Source organism: Protopterus annectens, chromosome 10.part0 (assembly GCF_019279795.1).
Source record: "Protopterus annectens isolate FY-2018-M chromosome 10.part0, PAN1.0, whole genome shotgun sequence".
Taxonomy (NCBI): Eukaryota; Metazoa; Chordata; order Ceratodontiformes; family Protopteridae; genus Protopterus; species Protopterus annectens.
Window position 1 is genome coordinate 1,573,228,170 of NC_056744.1, and position 18,009 is coordinate 1,573,246,178.

The following is an 18,009-nucleotide window of genomic DNA, read 5'->3' on the forward strand; positions in this document are numbered from 1 at the left end:
TTGTTCTGTGTTAACAGTAAGGGAACTAGAGGTAGAGTCCATGTTTGTTCCCGAGACATGCTCCTCAGTAATGGGTACAATGTTGCCTTGGCCAGTCTGGAGCTATCAGGATGATCCTTGGTCGGTCCTCTTTGATTTTCAATAGCACCTTGTGCATCAAAGGAAGTGGTGGGAATGCATATGCTGTCAGGTTTTTCCAACTGAAAGATAGGGAGTCCACTTTCCAAGCAAGTGGGTGGTACGTCCTTGTGCAGAATTTCTTCAGTTGGTGATTGTGTGGGGATGCAAATAAGTCTATTTCTGGTAGTCCCCACTTTCTTGTAATGGTTTTGAAGATGTCCGGATGCAGCATCCATTCGTGGGCATCCGTGGTAGTTCTGCTTAGTATGTCTGCTAGAATTTTTTCTTTTCCTGGCACAAAAATTGCTTGTAACTGAATGCTGAAGCTCAGGGCTGGCACAAAAATTGCTTGTAACTGAATGTTGAAGCTCAGGGCCACATTCCAGAGGTCCATTGCCATCCGGCATAGAGGGTACGAATGTGTGCCTCCCTGTTTGATGTACCACATAACTGTGGTGTTGTCTGTCCTTATCAACAGTTGACCTTGTTGGAGAAATGGTCTGAATGTCTGAATTGCCAGTTTTACTGCCAGCATTTCCTTTTGATTTATGTGTAGGCGCAGCTGGTCTTGAGTCCATAAGCCTTGTATGCATTTGTCCAGCATGTGCGCCCCCCATCCGAGGTCTGAGGCGTCCGTTGTGATGGTCTGGCTTGGTTGAGTGTTGTGGAAGGGCAGTCCTTTGTTTGATTGACAGGCCTGAGCCCACCATTGGAATTCTTGTTTTAGACATGGGATTATTGGAATTTGGGTTTCTAGGCTGTGCTTGTGCTGAGACCATAAATTCCTTAGGTACCACTGTAACTTTCTCATATGCAGTCTGGCATGTGGAACCAATATTATGCAGGATGCCATGAAACCCAAGGCTTGCAGGACTTTTCTTGCTGTTAGCTGGTTTTGCTTTGTTAATGCCAAGAAGTAGAGAGGGAGTTGCTCCTGTTTTTCTACTGTTAGGAATGCCATTTGTTTTGACGTGTCCAGCTCTGCACCCAAAAAGGTTATCCTTTGGGATGGCATCAGCCTTGACTTTTTTATATTGACTGTGTATCCCAGGGCTTGCAGTAGATAAATGACCCTTTTCAAGTCTTCTGTTAGCTTGTTTTTGTTGTCCGCTTGTATCAGGCAGTCGTCCAGGTAAGGGTAGATTTGGATTCCCTGAAGCCTGCAATGAGCAATTACTGATGCCAGGCATTTCGTGAACACTCTGGGCGCAGTAGATAAGCCAAAGGGCAATGCTGAGAATTGATAATGCTCTGATCCTGCAAGAAATCTGAGGTATCTTCTGCAATTTGGTCGTATGGGGACGTGCAGGTATGCCTCCTTGAGATCTAGAGTTACCAGCCAGGACTCCTTGCCCAACATGGGAAGAAGTTGCTGTAGGGTCAGCATTTTGAATTTTGGAACAATGAGGAATGTTTAAAGTGGACAGGTCGAGAATAGGTCTCCATTTGTTTTCTTTTCTTGGTACCAGGAAGAGCCTGGAGTAAAATCCCTGTCCTTGCTCCATAGATGGTACCTTTTCTACAGCTCTCATCCTTAGTAAGTGAGTTATTTGTTTTAGAGCTTCTGCCTTTTGATTTGGAGGTAGGTTTGGCATTCCTCTCTTCCTTGGTAGAGTATGGAATTGAAACCTGTAACCTTGGTCTATTGTCTGCAAAATCCACTTGTCTCCTGTGATGAAATGCCAGTTTACTGAAAATAAGGCTAGCTTCCCGCCTAAGGGTGCTTCTAGTTGTTCCCTGGTAGGCGGTGCCAGAGCCAAGTCACTGTGACTGTCCTGTAGTAGTGGTGGTGGCTGTGTCTGTGGCCGCACCTCGCTGGTTGTTACCCTGCCACTGGCGTCCCCTGTAATCACCTCTGGATTGACTTCTGCCTCTTGAGCGCCTATTCCTGCCTCTCTGAGCTCTGGAGGTGTCTGGAAAGGACCAATTCTTGGAGGGCCAATTCCTGCTAAACCTTGGAGGTTGGACCTGTAAGAAATCTTTCTCTGTCTGGACAGATTTTGCCTTCTCTTCCATCTTCTTCAGCACCTGTTGTGCAGGAGAGCCAAACAAATTGATCTCGTCCATGGGAGCATCTAGTAGCTTTGATTTGACATGGTCTGGTAAGGCCTGTTCTTTTAACCATGCATGTCTTCTGATCACTGTGCCAGTCATGGCTGATCTAAAGGAAGCCTCCAGTGCATCACAGCCGCATTTTAAGGAATGATTACCGACCTGCTGAATGTTATGTACCATTTCCTGAACAGATTTTTTTGTCTAATGGTTCATCCGAGGACAGTTTTTTGGTTAACTGGTCTAACATAAATTCTTGATACTGGATCATGTAGAATTGACAGTTCAAGGCCCTAGCTGAAAGAGTAGCAGAAGTGTAAACTTTTTTACCCCATCTTTATAAGGACCTGGATTCCCTTTCAGAGGGGAGGGGGTTTTCGGCAGAGGTAGCTGCTACAGCCTTAGGTCCCTGGGAGATAGTCTCGGGATCTGCAAAAGGAGCCTTATACAAATGATAATGCGTGTCCGGGACCCTGTAGTACCTATCGGGCTTAGCAGGGGCCGGAGGTAGTGAATCAGGAGCAGTACAAGCATCATTAAACGCATCATCCACAACAGAGAGAACTGGAGGGATGGCTAAAGGTCTATGTTGTGGTAAATGCAGAAAAGTTCTAAGCCTTTTTCTAGAGTCTGAAAAATCCTGGCCCTGCCACTGAAATTGTTCCCTCATAGCATGCAAGGTTTCCCCAAAGGAAAATTCCTCAGGCGGAGAGGCAGAAGGAATGGACTCTTCAGCATCAGAGTCTTCATAAGGGGAGAAAGGGCCCTCTGGAGGGTTTGTATTATCTGAATCAGAGGAGTCATCTGTAGAAACTGGCTCAGGGGGCTCTGCTCTAGGCCTCTTCTCTGGAGGTGGGTGAGAGGCCCTGTCTGGGTGAGGTTGGGATCCCCGGATCAAAGAAATGAGATCCTCTGCTAGACTAAGCATTTGTGAACTAGAGCTAGGCCTGTGAGAGGGGGTCTTAGCAGGTAGAGATTTAGTAGATTTAGCTGCTTTAGCCCTGGCAAAGGCCTTAATAGACATGGTTGCAGGTGGCCTAGCAGCTCCACGTGCAGGGGTTGAAATATCCAAGGGGATAGTGTCAGATAATTCCTGGGAACCTGCAAGAGCAGGTGGGATTTCAGAAGCCGATTCCACCAGGTTGGAAGAGGCCTCAGTAGGAGGTAAGTTTTCGGCTGAAGGAAGAACCGCTTGAGGTCGATGGTGCATATCCACACTTCTTTTCCCAACAATGGGAGAATAGACTGCAATGTGACCATTCGGAACTTGGACTTTTGCACGTGGTTGTTCAATTGGCCGAGATCTAATATGGGTCTCTGGTCCCCTGTCCTTTTCAGCACCAAAAAGAATCTTGAGCAAGTCCCTAATCCAGATCTGGTCCGACGGGACATGTTGGATGGCTCCCTTTTCTAGCAGCTTTGAAACTTCTGAAACTGCGTAATCCCTTTGACTGGGTGGAACACCTGGGATTTTCTTGATTAGAGGGGGATCTGACGAGAAGGGAATGACATATCCTCTGGAAATTATTCGTAGAACCCATAGGTCCTGGGTGATGTCTTGCCAGGCCTCCGGGTATAACTAGATTCAACCCCCGACTGGCTCCAGAAACGCACAGTCGGGCCTCCCATCAGGAGTGGCAGTAGGAAGAACCACGAAAGGAATCGCGGTCTCCCGAGTTGCGGGGAACTCCTCTGCCTCCAGGGCAGCATCTCCCTGAATAACCACCCCCTTCTCTGCCACTGGAGGGGGGTTCACCTTGTGCACCGGGAAAAAAAACTCAGATTTCTTGAACCACATTTTGCCACCCCTCTAGGCCTTGGGATAAGGAATAGAGGGAAGGGAAAAACTGACTCCTACAGCAGACAGAAGTTTGCCCTCCTGCTCGCACCTGGTGAGGGTGTCTTTGACCTTGGTTCCGAACAAAGAGGAACCATCGAAATGGACGTCAGTGAATGAAGACTTGAAGGCCTCAGCGAAATAAAGGCGCATCCAGACCCGTTTCCTAAGAGCAACTCCTGAACTTACTGCCCTACCCACTCAATCGGCTGCATATGAGATCAGCCTCATGGGAGGAGTTAACGATGGAATTGAGGGTAGACATCTGAGCATTAACCATCTGAGTCACCGCCTCAGAAACGTTATCCATGAGAGTATTTCCAAGCTCCTTGAGGAGATCTCTCTGGAGCCGTGTAAAGTGAGAAATAATTCAGTGACCGTAAGGTAAAAGTCGCTGAAGAAAGGGTACGCTTCCCGTACCGGTCCATGGTCCTAGACGCCTTGTTAGGAGGATGGACAGTGGAAGAAGTTTCTGCTAATTCCTTCTGAGTGGCTGCTGCCACCACCATGGCATCCACAGGAACTCCCTTAGACAAATTCCTTACCAGGAGGAGCAGATAAAAATTTATTGGGTCTCTAGGGACTGGTTCCACAGAGTCAGGGGTCTCCCACACCCTTAGACAGACCAAATCCAGAAGCTCGAAGGGTGGAGATGCCCAGGAGGTGGAGGGCTGAGCACCAAAGGCCTTCAGGAAGACACTCCTCCGCTGAGGGGGCTTTCGATGGCCAGTCACCTCGGTTTCAAAATCTCTACGATGTCAGAGAAAGAAACCTCCTCAGACGACTTGGGGGACCCCTCAGATTCCTCGAGGTCGGTGTCTGATGTGAGAGAGACTCATCCTGGGAATGTGCTTCCTCTTGCAAGTCTTCTTTCTGGGTGGCTCCTCAGGCAAGGACTTTGAGGGGCCCATGTGGGGACCACTCATGGGGGTACCCTGAGGCCTTGGGGCTCCACTGTCTAGAGATAGATGGCAGAGACCTGCACCAGTGTAGTAGGGGACAGAGTGACAGACCTGCATGCCGCTGACGACCTGGCCAGCACACTCCGCATGGCCTCGAAGACCGGTCGTCACCCCCCCACCCCACCCCCCCCACCCAAGTCCAAGGAGTGACCAGTCTCCGAAACCACAACAGGAGTCAGATTTCCCCGTGCCGAAGCACCGACAGGGAGACTAGGAACAGATAGGATTTTTCGGTCGGACCAAAGGAGAGGCTTCGGGACACCACAGTCCTGAATCCCGTGTACGGCGCAGACTGGGTCGGAACGGACGTCGGCACCGATAAGCCAGGAGGGGCTGTTGGAATCAACCTAGGGACATCACGTGGAACAGAGCACTCCAGCTCGGTAAGCTGAGATACGGTCGGAGGAGGAAGTACTGAAGCAAGTTGAGGGATGGGGTCTGGAGCCGACTGGGTCGGAGCCAAAAACAATTTTGCCAAAACCAGTGACTGAAGGAGTCTCTGCACCAGTATCGACGTCCACATCTGATAGGGTCCTGGAGGATTTAGAGGACAGAGAGGGAGAACGAGACCTCTTCTCCGAAGGGGACCTGCGAGGAGGTGATGCTGGCCTAAGGCTAGGCGATCGGCTCCGAATAGGTTCCAAAATGATTGGAGCCGATACTGGTTCCATAACCACGGACACTTCCTGCGGCCCTGGGGATGTCGAAGCAGACTTGGCTACTTTCTCCGGTGGCTCTGAGGAGACTGACTGAGCCGGAGATCTCTTGATTTCTAAGATTTTGTCTCTCAGCCAAATGCAGTTTCAAAACCTTCCTCGAAGGAGGGTTTCAGAAGTCCCTTCAAAATCAACTTCTTCCTTTCCTGAAGAACTGTCGGACTAAACACAGGACAGAAGCTGCACGACTCCTGTAGATGGATTGCTCTCAGACAATACACACAATGTTCATCGGTAATGGACATTTTATAGCTGCACCTAGAGTATTTCTTAAAGCCAGAGGGATTGTGCTCCTTAGAGTCTTTGGACATAGATAGCTACAACAAATCACCAAAGACAATAATAACAGACAACAGTACCAACAGTAAAACAGACACAAGGCAGGAAAAAACCACCATCACAAACGAAAGCCTCAAGATCTCCAACTAAAACGACCTTGGGCACAAAACAGGAGGGGGAAGACTAAAACTTCTAATTTAAATGGTTTTAGACCTGTAACAAAAGAAAATAACACAAGGAAACAAGGGACAGGCTAGTCCTCTAACTGAAACGGGCCTAGCCCGTTGGAACAGCTAGTGGGATACCACAGAAAAAAACGATCAAACACACAACTATTCACTATACAAGATGAACACAACAGCTATTAAAATAGCTTTTTGTTTGCAAGCAAATCTCTAGTAATGAAGTAAAAAAGGGTACTTGCCAAGCGAGACCACGTCCGAGCTATACGAGCGGCAAATGAGATCTGGGGATATTGAGCAGTGCAGCATGGGATACCATCTTAGCCCAGCCAATAGAAAGACTGAGCTAGAAAAGTTTTGGCAGAGTCTGAGCAGACATTCGGCTCCGAACCCATGGGTAAAAGAATGTAGGCGAGTTTGGACTACATAACATCTAAGGTTCTCAGGGCAAGAGATTCAATATCATACAAAACAGTGATGTACAATCCAAAATAAAGAAATTCTGAATACATGTGCATGAGCAAGACTTCAACACCCAATCTACATTAGTTTTTACTGACTTGCTCATTTGAATGAAGGTAAATAGTGAAAATGTCACCCATGACTGTCTTGCAATCAATTCAGCAAGTAGGGTGTTCATCAGTTCAACTTTCAATGGGTAAGACTAAAACTGCTATCTTACTAAAGCCTGAAAATCAAAGCAAATTAAAAAAATACTACGATACATAGTACAGAGTTAATGCTCTCTCACAGATGTATGGAATTAAAGGTTATAAACATAAAAAGGGATAACAACATATGGGAAACAAATGCTAATCACCTACAGAATACTGCCCATCATCATGTGGTACATCACCTAGGGAGTGCAGTCTAAATACACAACTCATGGAGAATAGAAGCTCATCCATAGTGTCCATTACTTGCTAACAGTTTTAACATCCATGCCACTAGTACAGCTTGGAACTAAAGAAATGAAGCTCATCCACTGTGCCACAATGGAACATCCCATGCTGACCCCAGAAAATGATGTGCTAAAAGGTGTCCACATCCAAGATACTACCCATGTATGTTACAACAGCAGGGGAACATCCCCCTAGATCATCATAATCTGTAATTATGTAATCTTGCCTACAGGATGTGCTGCTTGCTGAAGTTGCAAAGGTCCAGAATGCAACGGAAATCTGCTTCCCCTTGGTAAAGGAAAGATGGGTACAAACTTTTCTGCCTTTTTCTAAAGTAGGAACTAGATGTGCTTCCTGAAACCCTTGAAATGTTGAGACTACACATGATCTAGAAGCAGAAAGGAGGCAGCATGATCACTAACCAAAGCGTTTTCTGAGGGATGAGCTGCCACTTTTCAAACACAACAGTGTATGACCTCATCTAGAGCCCACCAAGCAAATGACTGACTTTACAAGCCAAGACAAACTGACAGCTGCTTTCCTAATAGCAGTCCACTGAGCAAAAGACGTGACTGCTACATCAGAACAGCCATCCTTCTAGGGAGACTCTAAGACAAGGCAACACTGAATGATGTTTGAGGACCCTTCTACTGCCATGCATATAAAGGCTTACATAATTGTCAGATGTGCAGGACTATGGGTACTGCCACCAGGAATGATGTATGTGCTGCGAGTACTGCACTGCTGCCACCAAATACCAGGAGGCACAAGGTTATATCTTTAACAGCTTATGGCTAAAGCACACTACTACTGTCAGAGACAGCTGCTACAACCAAAGAAACTTTACAATGCACATGTACAGAACAGTTATAATCACAAGCTTTCTGGAAATTCTACCCACCTCAGCATGAGCCCAATGACTTTTTCTACAAGTTTTCCAAAAGTAACAAACTTTTTTTGGAATACACAAAAGTTGGAAGGGTTACTAATACATCTCCAGTGACAATGCTCCTTTTTCATGTGTTGTGTGTATTCACTGCAACCAACTAGATTAATCTGGTGCCAAGGTTGCTCTGGCTGGCGCACTGCATGTGCGTTTAGTATTCAACTATAGCAGCTTACATCCCAACAGTCTTTCTACAACAAGGGCAAATGTAAATAGAAAAACCAATACTGTGACATTACCCTTTATAAAACTACCAATCCAAACTAAAGCTTAAAAACATCTTGCAGACACTATTTAGAAAAAGAGTATAAGACTGACCCAGTCAGGTTAGAATCCTCACTGTAGAATACAATTAACTCTCCTGTAATTTAGGCCTACCTTCAGGTTTAAAGCCTGCACCGAGCAGAGGTAAATTATTGGTGTCAGTAAGTCTGCCCTTCAGTTTTTCTCTTGAATCTTGCAAGTTCTCTCTTGAAGTGAAAGCAGTTAAGCTATTTGAAGTACAACAGGTTTTTGTAGCAATTATTGTAGCACACCCAAGTGCCATCAGCACTAGTTTTTTTTTTTTCATGGAAATAGCTCCAGTACTTCACCCCTCCTGGCATGATTAAAGGGCCGTTCCCTGTGCTTTCTCCTATTAACATGGTGCACTTGGGCATTCTGAGGCAGTGTAGCAACAGCCTCATGTACACAGAGGACCCTCTCCTCTTACCTCCCCCAACACTCAGACTTGGGAGAGATGCACATATCACCAAACTGGAAGCTACACACTTTCCAGCCAAGACTAGACTAGCTGGTCAGGAGGAGGTGGTCAACACCTGCACCATACCACATGGAACACAGCCCTCCAGAACACCCACCATCCCATCTCACATAAAAAAACACAAACCACACCTTCACGGCGGCTCTCACTAGAAATTTACCCTAACAGCAGATATCTCCAAGACACAAACACACACTACTATCACAACACAGCACAAACCAGAGGACAGAGCTCACCTCCACAGTGTGCCCCTCAACCTAAGCCCCTAAGGCTAAACGTCTTGCCCAATACACTAATCACAAGTGACTCAACAGTGAGGCACACAGATGTCCCACTCACTAGGTTGAATAAGGAGAAGTAACAGTCAGCTGTCTATCAGGTGCCAGAATCAGACAACACTCACTGAAGTCACTCCACAACACGTATGACTGTCATTGCTCGTGTGGATTTAAAGGACCGGAGATGCACCTCCCTGGACTACATAAAGAGACATGGTGGAGCTCTCTGATTATGTGGTCCAGGCAGGTAAGACCACAGCCCTGAGCAGTATCCTACAGTCACCCAGAATGATACCACAGTACAAACAAAAAATGACTGACTTCAATAACTGGCCAAGTTTCTGGTGTCATTCTAAGGGGATCCAGTATCTGTCTGCTTGGGACAACATGACAGACCAACCTCGATGCTTTGCAAGAGACTGCCTGCATCTAGTCACCCCTGGGTTTCTGGGTACTGGCTAAGGCTCTTGCCACCCCTATAGTGCCTTTTTTAGGCAGTGCTCCAAAGACCAAATTACCACTGTAACAGCTATAAACGCAATGAGAGTGCCATGCTGCTCAACGCTAGAAGTCTAAACCTGAAGATGCACTTGCTCGAAGCACTCCTCAAATTGGAGATCAATATTTGTGTTGTAACGGAGACCTGGTTTAAAGCAGCAGAAAGCCGCCCCCGTACTACCAGGCTATAACTTATTCCACACCTTTCGGCCCTGAAACATGGACCGTAGCTCCACAGACGGTGGTGTCTCCATATTCATAAAGGATATGCACACCTCCAGATTAGTAGCCCAGCATAACACATCTGAGAAACTTCAGGTACAACACTAGGTAAGATAGCAAACCAGGTCATAGCCTGCTATAGGTCCCAACCATGTCCCTAGACTCTCACTATATGTTCCTAAGCACCTTCCATCAACTGGGAGAACTACTCACGCACCAATACACTGGTCCAACACTTCCTGGAATCCATTAATTCCAATGCCCTGGACCAGCTCATTCTGACCCCCACTACAGGAACATCCATCCCTGACCTAGTTATTACTAACATGGGTGACTGTTGCTCTACACCACTAGTCAAGCCCTTCCTGGTCAGACCTGACCATAAACTAATCACCATGAAATCCACATCTCACCCACAGCCCCCCCCCCCCCCCCCAAAGCTAACCACCTTGAAAAACTTCTCCAAAGCTAACTCTGGGCTCCTAAAAACAGGTGGCTAATTTCACAGCACCCATACCAATGGAAAATACCAGCAGGACTGCCAAATCATACACCAATGTACTGTACGAACATGTACATAAATGCATGGAACTAGCCATACCCAACAGAACCAAGACACAATCCTCCAAAAAAAGGAAGCCAATCTGGTGGTCCCCTGCCATTAATAAACTTTACAACAAAAGGAAGAAACTGTTGCAGAAAAAGGTGACGTCCCAAGCCTGGAAAAGCTCCCTTATTAGCCTCAACAAAACGTTGACATGCCTCCTCAAATCCTCTAAAGCCAGCTATGAAGACAGAATTGTGGCAGGCACTAAAAACAATCACAAAGTCTTCTATAGTTATATCAAGAACCTCCATGGCAATATCCAGCTTTGCTCCGAGTTACTGCACAATGGTACCCTCCTATACTGAGCCAACAGATATTGCCAACATACTGGCAGACATTCAGTGTCAACTTTACCCCCCCCCCCAAAGGACCAATCACAATATCGGATGAATGCCAGGCATCCAGCATTACTGCAGCACAGGTTAAAGCTGCATTGTCCAAGGCCAAGAATACAGCTTCCATGGGACCCGATAATATCCCTGGTTGTGTTCTACATGAACTACAAAGTGAACTGGCACATCTGTATTCCCTGTTCAGTCACAGCCTCACCTCAGGCTTGGTCCCTACTGAATGGTGCACTGCTACAGTCATCCCTCTCCATAAGCGGGGAGCAACTACAGACCCTGGGAATTATAGCCCCATTAGCCTGACGAGTCTGATATGTAAAGCTATGGAGCACATCATCATGGACCTCATTAACAAAGATATAGGAAATCTCCAAACTCTAGACTCCATGCAATTTGGCTTTGTGAAAGGGAGACCATGCCTGCTCAACCTGGTTGACTGAGTCAGTCACTAGGGGTGTGGATGAAGGCAAGACCGTGCATACAGCCTACCTCAATCTGACCAAGGCCTTTGATACCATTCCTCACTCTAGAATTATTGATAAACTCAAAGTAGACATCAACCCACTAGGTGGGTTGCAAATTGGCTCACAGATAGAACATACAGTGTGAAAGCAGCAGACTCCATGTCAGACTGCCAACCAGTCACGAGTGGAGTCCCACAGGGATCGGTCCTGGGTCCTCTCCTGTTCAGCATCTACTTCTCAGAAGTCCAGGCCAGCAGAAAAGGACTCTGGCTGAGCAAGTTCACAGACTACTGCAAGCTAGGAGCCGTTATTAACTCAAGTGATGCAGACATCCTACAGAAAGGCCTCACCGAGACCAATGACTGGTGTCAAAACCATGGCCTTAAGCTTAATGCCAAAAAATGTGTAGTCATCCCCTTTCATAAAAACTCAGTTCCCAGTAATTACCACATTGATGGGAGCCCACTGAAGGTGCTGAGATCTGGGGACACAGGTTGACACAGCAACCTCTCCCTCGACCACTTCATTGCCACTGTAGTCAGAAAGTCCTTCTATGTGGCACATCTCATTACCAAGGGTTTTGCATCCAGGAAGAGAGAGGTCACAGTCTTTCTCTACTCTTCCCTCATCAGACCAATTGAGTATAATGCCCCATTTGGCATGTACCTCACTACAGGATCCTAGGCATTAAACACGTCCTACATGCAAACTCAAAAAGACTCCAGCTATTCTGTCTCATATCCCCTACTTAGAGGCAATCTTTGCTTGATTTACAAAGCCATGTCTGACCCAGCTCTGTTAGAAATGCTACATCTAAAGAAATTCCTTCCCTCCACACCACACATGCCAGAGACCACAACCTCATTACCACAATCAAACAAAACATGCAAGAGGGACAGGCTCCTCACACAGAGACTGCCCATGCTCTGGAACAGACTTCCCGTATATGTCAAGCAGAGCAACACGCTGTCCCTCCAAGAGAAATCTTGATTAGTGGATGGGCAACAGAAAGTTCACCCCGGGAATCACTGCAGTGGCTCTACTTGATGAGGAACTGGAAACAAACATTGGGCGGCACAATGCCAGGGCACTTCCATTAGGTAGGCTTATAAAAACACTCCAGGGCCATTAGCCTAGTACACATTTATGAACCTATATGCAAATGACTCCTTAAGAGCATGCCAGCATTTCAGATGCATGGTTTCTGAATACCTAAGACTTCTACTTTTGAAGTATTCACTGCTGCATTCAGGCCAACAAAGCCAAACCCTACTAACTACAGGCATACAGGTTTCACCATCTTTTGAACTTGTCAGCAAGTACACAATAAGCAGATTGCTCGACCATACCTTAGAAACACAGAGCTTAAAAACAACCCTAATGTCCATAATATTACAGGGAGTACAAAACATTTCAACTAACATCCAAAGCAAAGTTTTACCCACTGGCTTTTACAAATGTGCAAGTGCAAACACCACAAGAAAATAAAAGGAAAGCATAAAAAGGCCAATTAAATATATAAACCAGTAATTTAAATCCACGGGGAAAAAATAATTTAAAATTTTTATTTATTTATTTTACATTTGTTGACCGGGCTAATCTAACTGGATACATGTCCATTTTCAGTAGAGGCCCGGGGAGATAAGCTCCGAGGAAGCACAAAAATATAATCAAATATACAAAGATTAATGGCTAATGACAGTTTTAACTGCAACTAACAGTTGTGTTCCTACAACTATCCAGAGAACAGAGTAACCTAATTACTTCTAAGTCACAAATATTTGGTGGCTGCAGATGACACACTGGCAGACTAAAAATTTAGTTTACAGTCTCTAGGAAAGCAGGCTGTATTTACCATCATCTCCAACCTCAACAAAAACTGCCCTGCTGCTTAAGGTCTGAATGGAGTCCATGAAGTCCACATGCTCCACAATGATGAAGAAATCTGAACTTTGACACAGCCTTCTATGCAAGTAAGAGGTTTTCCCAAATCAAACAAACAGAAAGAACAGCAGCAGCCTGTTTCAGTATACTTGGAAGGAGAGAGTGACTTCAAAAACTAAACAGACATTTTCTTCTTGGCAAAAGACAAGCGTTATACCCAAACATGTGGTAATGCAGCTTGTGACAGAAGCAAAATGTGAAAAACGCACAGCTCACTTCTGCAAAATGGCAGCTAAAATTCAAACAAGTCTATTAAAGGATATAGTCACTCAGACCCACCATAGAGTACAATGCCCCATTTGGGATGTACCTCACAAGACATTTTCAAACAGTTGAAAAGACCACAAAAGCACCTAACCAAGAGGATTACTGGCCTCAAACATATGTCCTACGCTGCCCGACTGAAAAAACTCCGGCTGTACTCAGTGGCATATCGCTTGCTCAGAGGTGATCTCTGCCTGACTTACAAAGCCATGTCCAACTCAGAATTTATGGACATGCTCCACCTAAAGAAATCCAAGTCACTGCGAGCCATGCGCTCTAGTGAGCTAAACCACGCCACAACAATAAATAGAACATGCTGGAGGAATAGATTCCTGTCACAGAGACCCCCCATGCTTTGGAACAAAATTCCTAACTACATTAGGCAGAGCCCCTCACCAACACTCAAGAGAAGCCTTGACGAGTGGATGGGTAACAGAAAATACACCCCTGGGATCATTTCATTGGCTCTGCTTGACAGAGGCTCAGTTAATCAATGGGGTGGCGAAAGCAGACACACTTTGGCTAGGCTTATAAATGCCCTCGGGCAGACAGCCTAGTACCTACCCAAGAACCCATGACTCCTGACATTTACAGAGCTAAGAAAATATTCAAATTCTGACACCCACAAACTGAAACGGAGTTATGAACAGTGTTAGCACAGTGTCAGTTGTAAGAATTGTGAAAGGGACGATGCAACTTTTTAGTAGCTATGTTTTCAAAGAAAATGGACAAGCCAATGGACGAATTTGCAGTCCCACCATTTCCTCTGTAAATTTCCACAACTTAAATCTGAAAGTTTCTACATTCAGGCTGCTAACCATGCCTTCACCAAGTTGATCCACCCCAAGTGGACTCCTTACTACATAAGCTATCATGCCACCCCTCAGTCTGTGCTTATTGCAAAAAAAAAAAAGTGTGCGTTACACAGTTAGTGACCTTCCTATACATACTCCTCTTACAACCAAACATATCAAGTAAGAGGCATTGAACATGTCATACAACCAACAGCCACAGATTCTCATTAAAGCCTTCTTGCAATTGTACTTTCATGCAACATAGTTTAACAGCCATTCCTAGATGATCTTCTAGCCCTCGTCTACTTTTTTTTTAATCACAGTGGCATCAATTTCCTTACATGCAAACTTAACACTTCTTAAAAAAAGGAAGCTGACAACTAGAATTCAGTTTTTTAAAGTAGTAACATTGTAGGGCCTCACTGAAACAGGGCTTCCAGTCTGCTACGCAAGTTCTTGGTATCAAACAGAAAATAATAATCCTAAAATCAATGCTGTCTTTCTCCTACCAGTTTTAGGAGACTGATCACTACTGCATGCCCTTGTGGCATCCATGATTTATTCCAAGCCTGCTTAGTTTGTTATCTGTGTACTCCTTAACAACCAATTTCAAGATTCTCTAGATCATTCAAGCCTTCCGACCTGAAACCACTACAGCTTATATACGACAGACCAGTGTACAATCCCACCATTTCCTGTGTGTGCCCACTCTCCATCTGTCAACCACTCCTTTCTCCCTTTCTAAATAGAGTCCCACACCTCCCCTCATGATTCTTTACACCACTATAAAACAAATCAAATCAAAATGGGTTCTTTACAATTACTGCAAGTACATCTTATCACAAAACTCTTTCAAAAGGGACTGGCAACATTTTTATCAGAGAAAAGACCTACTACTGTCCATCTGCAGACCATTAGCACCCAGAGTACAGGTACACAAAGTTACTAACAGAAGTCAATACTCAGGGGGCTGAAAGACAAAGTTGTTATATCTAGAAAGTACACAATTCAAAACCAGACCTACATTACTAATGCAGGTATCTGAACACTGTTATACTTGCTTCAAGGTTACCAAGAATGAACGCTCAATTTAATCCACATATCAGTGTAGTTTCAAATTCCTCACAATCTAATACGCTGCAATACAAATGGGTGCCCACTTAAATGGACAAGGTTAATGCAGAGTGTGAAATCCTTCTTGTAAAGCAAAAGGCCCTTAACTCTGTGGCTCATGCAGACGAGTCAAAGCAGTAAAGGATAGGGTGCAAACGACTGGTTCTAAAACAGTTCGAGAGAGCTGCCTGTTTGCGAGAAAGCAGAACAAATATAAACGCAATGTTTGACCTCAAAGCACAAGATGATGATGATCACCATCATCCCTAACCGTGACAGTATCAAAATGAGAGGTCTCCAACCGTGACAGTATCAAAATGAGGTGTCTCCAAAAGCAAGACATGTGAATTTCAGAGGTTAAAGGACCCTTAAATTGATTGCCACAAAGATAAGTGTGCAGATGGGACAGAAATTCTCTTGCATGTGAAAATAAAAGATGACTTAAAAGTAATTATGCTTCTTTTAGAAAGACTGAAAAGACCCAGTCTTTAAATGAGTTAATGACAAATTGAGAGTAACTGGAAAGAAAAAGTGCCTCAGAAAATATCCAGTCTGGTTAGAGCAGGTCCAAATAGGACTGTCAACGTTTTAGAATTCCAAATGGGACCCAAGGTGCATGTCTATAATAGATTTTATATATATATATATATATATATATATATATATATATATATATATATATATATATATATATATATATATATATATATATTATACACACACACACACACGTCTGTGAGATGTACCTCCCTGGACTACATGAAAGAGACATGGAGGAGCTCTCCGATCTTGTATCCCAGGCAGGTATGACCCTAACCCTGAGTAGCATCCTGCCATCACCCAGAATGATACCACTGTACAAGGACAAAATTATTGACTTCAACAATTGGCTAAGCTTCTAGTGTCATTCTAAGGGGATCCAGTATTTGTCTGCCTGGGACGACATGATCGACAGACCACGATGCTTTGCCAGAGATGGCCTGCACCTGTCACCCTTAGGATTCCGGATACTGGCTAAGGCTCTTGCCACCCCTACAGTGCCTTTTTTAGGCAAGGTTCAAATGAAAAATTCACTGACAGGTACAAGCAAGCAAAATCTAAGGGTAATGCTACTCAATGCTAGAAGTCTAAACCTCAAAATGCCCTCACTCGAGGCACTCCTTAAAATGGAGAACATTGACATCTGTGCAGTGACAGAGACCTGGTTCAAAGCTCCATAGAACACCCCTGCATTACCAGGCAATTCATACCACACCTTTCGGTCACCTAACCCAGAACGAAGCACTAAAGGCGGAGGCATGTCCATATTCATTAAGGATATCCACACCTCCAGGCTAGTTGCACAGCATAATGCATCCGAGATGATCCAAGTGCAACTAACTCTGGGCAAGACTGCAATCCAAATTGTAGCTTGCTACAGACTCCACACCATGCCCCAGGATTCCCACTCCTCATTTCTTGATGCACTGGAAAGTATTAGGGTACAACCCAACACCCTAATAATGGGCGATTTCAACTACCCCACCATTAACTGGGAAAACTACTCATGTATCAACTCTTTTGCTCAACGTTTTCTAGAATTCATAAATTCCAACTCCTTGGAAAAACTTATTCATATCCCCACCAGGGGCAGCAATATCCTAGACCTGGTCATTACCAACATGGGAAACCAGTGTTCTACAATGGAGGTCAATTCCTCGTTGGTCAGATCCGACCACAAGCTAATCAGCCTAGACATCCACATCCCTCCCCCAATTAGGGAAACCATCGTAAAAAACTTCTCCAAAGCCAGCTTCACACTTAAGACAGAAGTGTGAAACTTCATGACACCCATGCAGATGGACAATAGAGGTACGACTGCTAAATCCTAAACAAATGCACTTTATAAGCACTTACGAGTGCATGGAGCATGCTATCCCTAATAGAAGAAAGATGTTATCTTCCAAAAAAAGGAAGCCAATCTGGTGGTCCTCTGCCATAAACAAATTCTACAACAGAAGAAAAACGTTTTCTTTTTTTTTTGCACAACAGAGTAAAATCTCATGACTGGAGGAACTCCCTGGTCAACCACAGTAAGAAGCCGAGATCCCTCATAAAATCCTCCAAAGCTAGTTACGAAAACAAAATTGCCACCTACTCTAAAGACAACCACAAAGCATTCTATAGCTATGTCAAGAATCTCAATGGGAACACTCAGATATGCTCTGAGTTACAGCACAATGGCACTAAATTATACAGAACCAACTGATATTGCCAACATCCTAGCAGATAGGTTCAGTGCTAACTTTACCCCCCCTCTCACCCCCGAGAGAGCCCAGTGCTAACTTTACCCCCCCTCTCACACCCGAGAGAGCCTATCTCTATACCGGAAAAATGCAAAGTTCCTATAATCACGGCTGCACAGGTAAAAAAAAAAATTTCCAAAGCCAAGAACAGAGCATTCTTGAGACCTAACAATATCCCAGGCTGCGTTCTACACGAACTACAGAATGAACTGGCACCCTACCCAAGTACCATGTTCAATCATAGCCTCACCTCAGGATTTGTATCCACTGAATGGTGCACCGCGACCGTTATCCCACTCCACAAAGGGGGAGCCACGACAGACCCTGGGAACTACCGCCCCATTAGCCTGACAAGCCTGGTCTGCAAGGCCATGGAACGTATCATCGTGGAACTCAAACAAAGACATTGGTAGTCTCCAAACTCTGGACCCTAC

The 18,009-nt window shown here is 45.0% G+C and overlaps 1 protein-coding gene across 2 annotated transcripts in view; it reads right to left on the minus strand.

The window, feature by feature from the left end:
- Positions 1–18,009, minus strand: part of BCL7C (BAF chromatin remodeling complex subunit BCL7C) — a 354,033-nt gene that overhangs the window by 287,743 nt on the left and 48,281 nt on the right. The gene's annotated exons all lie outside the window — the stretch shown is intronic.